The following is a 6,109-nucleotide window of genomic DNA, read 5'->3' on the forward strand; positions in this document are numbered from 1 at the left end:
GGATCTCCTCTCTGCTGCCACAGCGACTCAGTCTGTAATGTCAGTGGGGTCCTTGTTTGCCCGTTCTGTCCTCAGGGATTAGATGGGAAGTACCTGGCCCTCTTTGTGCATTTCAGCTGGGAATCATGGTGGTGTGCGTCTAGCACAGACTCGAACCCATGAGCCCTGCCGTTCCTGGAGTACTCGCCGTCTCGGCGCAAGGCACGTGGGGCTGGGGGAGCCTGCTCGGCCGGCTCAGACAGCCTGCTCGCCTCACCGTCCCCTGGGCCTCTCTGCCACGGCAACTCAGTCTGTAATGTCCGCGTGGTCTTTGTTCACGCGTTCTGCCCTCAGGGATCAGATGGGAAGTACCTGGCCCTCTCCGCACGTTTCAGCTGGGAATCATGGTGGTGTGCGTCCAGCACAGACTCGAACCCATGAGCTCTAGCAGACTCTATTTTGCAGTTTATGACTCTATTAGAGGACCACTGTCTTTATTGCCTAGTAGAATCTTAACTCCTATTTCACTAGTTTTTGTGGCACCATTCTGGGTATGATGCTTTGGGGCAGCACTTGGAATTATCCAATCTTGTCTCTTCTGCTGCTGTGTCATTGTCTAGTTTGGGGAGTCTAATTGTCTATTCATGAACCCAGGTTGTATTCCACATCTAGGTCTGCTGTCTCTTAAAGATGGACACTTGCCAACATGCTCCCTTCCTCCCAGTGACTGCACTGCACATTTCCTGAGCCGTCTGTCTAGCAGCCCCGCAGCTTCCAACCAGCAGGTCATTGTGTGCTAGAGCCCCAGTTTGTAAAGAACTTGAGGAGCTGTCAGGCCCATTGTGGAAGTGGTAAGCACAGAAGCTGGAATCAAGAATTTGCCTAGCATGCTGACCAGGGTCTGGGTGCTAATGGGAGGGGGGTCCTAGAGGTATATAATGGATTGAATGGAGCCCCACCGAAATACATTCATGCACTAATCCCTAGAGCCCATGAATGTTACCTTATGTTACAAAGTGTGCGATTAGGTTAATGATTTGAGAGGAAATACTCTGGATTATCTGGGTGAACCTGAAAAGTAATCACATAGGTCCTTATTAGATGGACACCCAGAGAGGTGCAGGCTCGGCAAGGCAGAAACTGGAGTGACACAGCCACAAACCAAGAAATGCCTGGAGCCACCAGAAGCTGAGGGAGGCATAGAATCCTTTTCCTTGTATTGATCAGCCATTTGTCAATAAAATAGCTGAGGCAGCTAACTTCATGAAGAAAAGAGGTTGATTTAGTTCACAGTTGTCTCAGTCACTTTCTTGTCTCTGGGATATAATACCCAACACGCACAACTTAAAAGAGAAAAGGGTTATTTTGGCTCATGTTTTATAGAGGTTTCTGTCATTGGCTGGCTCCAAGGCAGGACGATATGGGCATAAGGGCCAGTCATGGAAGAAAGCTGCTGACAGTATGGTGGTCCAGAAGCAGAAAGCAAAGACAAGAGCCGGAAAGAGAGATCCACCCTTCCGAGTCACAGCCACAGGGACCCACCTCTTCAGACCAGGCCCCACCTCGTAACATCACATTGAGCTGTAGCATGCCCATGATTGAATCACTTAAAACTGCCTATGAGCACATGAGGCTCTTAGGGGACATCTAGACACAAACCCTAACAGCATTTTTGGAGGCTGGAATCCAAACAGCACAACAGAGGCTCTGGAAAAAGCTTCATGGTGGATGTGGGTGCATCTGCAAGGGAAAAGTCCCAGGACGGTGCAGGAAGTAGAGAAAGAGGACAGGACCAGGCTTGCTCCTTCTATAGCAACCCACTCTGGAACTAACCAGGCTCCTGAGAAAATGACACGAATCCTTCTGAGATGTGCCTCAGCAACCTAGCCATCTTCCACTAGGCCCCACCACTTCTTAAAAGTGCCCAATACCAGTACACTGGGGACCAAGTTTCCAGGCACACACACCTTTGGGTGACATCGACACCCTATCCAAGTCATAGCATCTCTGGAGCCTCCAGGAAGAATGCAACCTTGCCAATGCCTTGATATTTGATTTCAGGCTTCCAGACTGGGAAAAAGTAAGTTTCTGGTGTTCGAAGCCCCCCATTTCATGGAGCTTTGTTACAGCAGCAATAGGAAACTGATAAATGGTGGGAAGGTCATGCCAAGGAGTGATAAATATGCACCAGCACCAGCCCAAGGTGGCATGGGACAGGATTCAATCTTTTGGTTGTTTTTTTTTTCTGGTACCGGGAATCGAACTCACAACCTTGCGCTTGCCAGGCAGGAGCTGTGCAGCTGAGCTAAATCCCCAGCCCCAGGATTCAATCTTAACCCCATTCTGACTAAAGGGTTTTTGTCTCAGGCAACTGGATTTCTTATTTCTTACAGAAAATCATGATGGCAGTAAGTTAAAGAACGAATGTGGCTCTGGAGGGAAACCCTTTGAAGGCAGCTGCTGGGATATACCTGGTCCTGAGAGAGATAGGGCACCACCTCACTTCCGTTTGCACTGAGCAGGTGTGCATATGAGTTTGAGGCACATATGATTGTCTAGGAGAGCGGGATCTTACTCCAGAGGAGGAAAGAGAAGACACAAGTGTCAAATGCAAGTGGTGCAAAGTTGAAAGGAACAGCTTCAGCAGCCCCAAGAGCCTGAGCCAAACAGAACAAGGTCATGGGGAGCAGTGTGAGAGTCCCAACTGGGACCCCCCAACCAAGTCTCCCAGAAGCGGGCAACAGAAGCGGGCATGGCAACAGGGAGGTGTGCAGTCAGATGGGCGATGGTATGCATTAGTAGAGGTAGAGTTCCCAGAATGAAGTTGCAGTTCTGCTACTTCTTTGTCCCTCTATGATGGTTCAGCTCTCTCCCTCTCCCTCCCTCTCTCCCTTTCTCCCTCTCTCTCTCTTTCTCTCTCTCTCTCTCTCTCTCTCCCCCTCTCTCCTCACCTCCCTGCTATAAGAGGCCTGGGAAAAACCAGCAGTGTCCTCAACTCTCCAGGGGGCAGGCCTGAGACTCAGGACCGAGAGTGCTACCATGAGCCCTCAGGAGCTAGAACAGGTCAGCTATAGAGGTGATCAGCAACAATCTGATGTCAGTACGGCTACCAAGAGGTAGAAGGCTCTGGCATCTCATGGGTCACTTTCAGGCGCAAGTTGAACATGGAATTGAATCATAACTCGGTGCTTTGAAAGATCACAAAGAATTATATAGTTGGCTTGGGTGACTTAGAAGCCCAGCATTGACTGTCGTGGTAAAAGGGGTCTCACCAGCAGACAGGTGGGCAAAAAGAGCTTTGAACGTGGACCATGAGCACTTGGCTTAGAGATCCACCGTGCCTTTGCCTGCCAAGGCACCTTGGGAAAGCCACCTCAGGTTCCTGGGGTCCTGACCCCCGAGTTAAAGAAAGGCAACAGGAGGGTCTTCCTGCCAGCAGGCATCTGTAGAAGAGGCTGGCGTCAGGGGACAGAGTATATTTTTTAACACTGCAAACTTTTTCTAAAATGCCTAACTAGGTGGGTGAGAGTCAGTTTGGACATGAGGACAAAATGAAGCTCACCTTTATTATGCGGAACCTGGGCTTTGTTTTCCTGGAGACTTACTGTTTAAAATCCGGAAAGGCAGAATGCTGATCTTTTACACAACAGTTGGCATCTTTCTTAGGAAACAATATTTATTTTTAAATGAGCAGCAGTACCCTTTCCATCCCTTCCTGGCACACTGGCATGGCGCTGGCCTGTTGGTGGCCTTGGGGGCGGCGGTGTAGGGGAGGCTCCTCGGAGGCCGGCTGCCTGCTCAGCAACACCCTGCTACACGACCTGCTCGATGTTAGCTAGGCGCCTTGCAGTGCCGTAAAGGGACAGAGAGCGCAAGTGCCCTTACGACTGTAGCCTCCAACCTGGCAGCCTGGCTGAGCCGGGAACCACCCTGGAAACTGCAGGCCGAAGCCAGCTCGTGTGTTAATGTCAATGCATCGAAGCGCATTCTTGTGGCAAGGGAGAGATGGCTGGTGGGAAAACAGAAGCCAGCAAGAAGACGAATCCTGGTTCGTGCAGAGAAAGGCAGCAATGCTGGGCAGGGGAGCCAGGCAAAGGAGCCAGGCAGAAGAGGTGAGGACTGAGAGACCGCAGGACCTCGTCCTCCCCATAGGAAACTGCAGGCCAGAACCAGAGGCCAGAAGAGCCCCAGGGCCCTGAAACTCAGGAGACAAAAATTAGAGGCATTTCCCCCTAGCAAAGACCCGTGATGGGGAAGCTGCAGGCAGAGGAGAGTTCCCTGGGGGAATGAGGGAGGCAGATAAGGAGGAGGCAGGGAAGTAAGTGTCCTGGAAAAAATAGTACTGGGGGTGTGGCTCAGTGGTGGAGCGCTTGCCCGATACATGTGAGGCGCTGGCTTGACCCCCAGTACCTCAAAGAAAAGAAGTGTGCAGACTACGCCCTTGGCCCCCAGGAGGCAGGGGAGTTGAGCTGTTCTGAGCCAGGGGTCCTCGGTGAGGCTCTCCTCTTTGGGTTTCTGTGTCCCCTCATCAAGACCCCTGCTGAAGAATATTGTTACGCCACTTCCCACCGCAGCCAGTTCCTGATCTTCCCTCTTTGGCCCAGTGAAGGGTACTCACCTCAGTCAGCAGAAATGTTTTCTTTCACAGTGCGGGAAGTGAAAGCCCAAATGACTATCAGTGGGCTGAAATCAGCATCGTCAGGGTGCCACTCTCTCTGGGGCCTCTGAGGGTGGTGGTCTCATCCTCGGTGGCTGCTGGCATTCCTTGGCTTAGGGCTGTGTCACTCATACCTGTGCTCCTTCATTAGCCTTGTCTAGGGGCTGGGGATTTAGCTCAGCGGCAAAGCGCCTGCCTGGCAAGTGCAAGGTCATGAGTTCGGTTCCCGGTACCGGAGAAAAACCAAAAAAAAAAAAAAACATTAGCCTTGTCTGTGCTTGAAGCAACTCTTCCTCTATGCGTTTCTGCAACACTATTTTTTTTTGGTACCAGGAATCGAACTCAGGACCTTGCACTTGCCAGGCAGGTCCCCGGCCCCCTTCCGCCTTTCTTATGAGAATGCTTGTGATTGCATTTGGGGTCCCCTGCGTAATCCTGGGCCACCTCTCATCTCATGGTTCCTAATCCATATCTACATGGTCCTTTGCTGCCTTATGAGGTGACATTCACGGGTTTGATGGCCCGCCATGTGGATATCATTGGGGAAGGGGCCTTCTTTTACTTAGCACACCACCATTTGGGCCTTTCTGCAGCCCTCCCATGTTGACTCAAATGCTTTCACAGGGATCACTTGCTCTCAGCTGTCAGAATAAGTGAAAAAATCACTGACAACGCCGTGCCCAAAACCAGCACTTTGCCATCTCTTGGTATATTAAGGCAGAAGTCCCCTGTGGCCCACTTCAGACCTCGCCCAGTGGAATGTCCTCTCCAGCTGGAACCCAGCTTACTGCACCTGTTGCAGAATCCAACTACAAATGCCCTGAGGGCCTGAAAACATTCTTTATAGTATTTGGGGAACTTCTTAATTGGGGGGGGTATGTGGGCAGGGTAAGGGACAGTGACATGCAGAGACATTTTTGGAAACCCTGAGGTTCTGAACATCAATCTGCCTCCTGAACTTCACGCGCTAGATCTGGGGGTGTCCACAGACCAGCACATCCTGAATTCACGTGGCGGGAACACTGACTGTGCGCAACAACGACCTGCATCAGAGGAGACGGAAGAACAGAATGCATTAGCGAGGGCAGGAGACCACGACAGAGCTTGGGAAATGCTAACCAGGTTAAGGGCAAGAGGGGTTACAAGAGGGCAAAGTGTGGAGAGCCTAAAAGCCCAACTGCCTTGCAGCTGCCCTGTTCCCTACTATTGAGGGAGAACATGCTTGGGATGATGGAGTTGAAAGTGTGAACAGGAATTCGGTGTTTGGACACCTTGTGGCGACGTGACTTCAAGGCCACCAAAGCTACTGTTACGGTCTTACATCTGGAAAGCAACTTCCAGGCTGCTGTGATTCATGTATCTGATCAGAACCTGGTCAAAAGCTGCAAGCAGCTAGGGACAGTGGGAAATAGCCCAGCATCAAGATCCTGTTGTGCGGCTATGGTGCTCAGTCAGGTGAATGCCCATCCAGAT

This window comes from Chinchilla lanigera, unplaced genomic scaffold, assembly GCF_000276665.1.
Source record: "Chinchilla lanigera isolate Chin_1 unplaced genomic scaffold, ChiLan1.0 scaffold00097, whole genome shotgun sequence".
In the NCBI taxonomy this organism is placed as follows: Eukaryota; Metazoa; Chordata; class Mammalia; order Rodentia; family Chinchillidae; genus Chinchilla; species Chinchilla lanigera.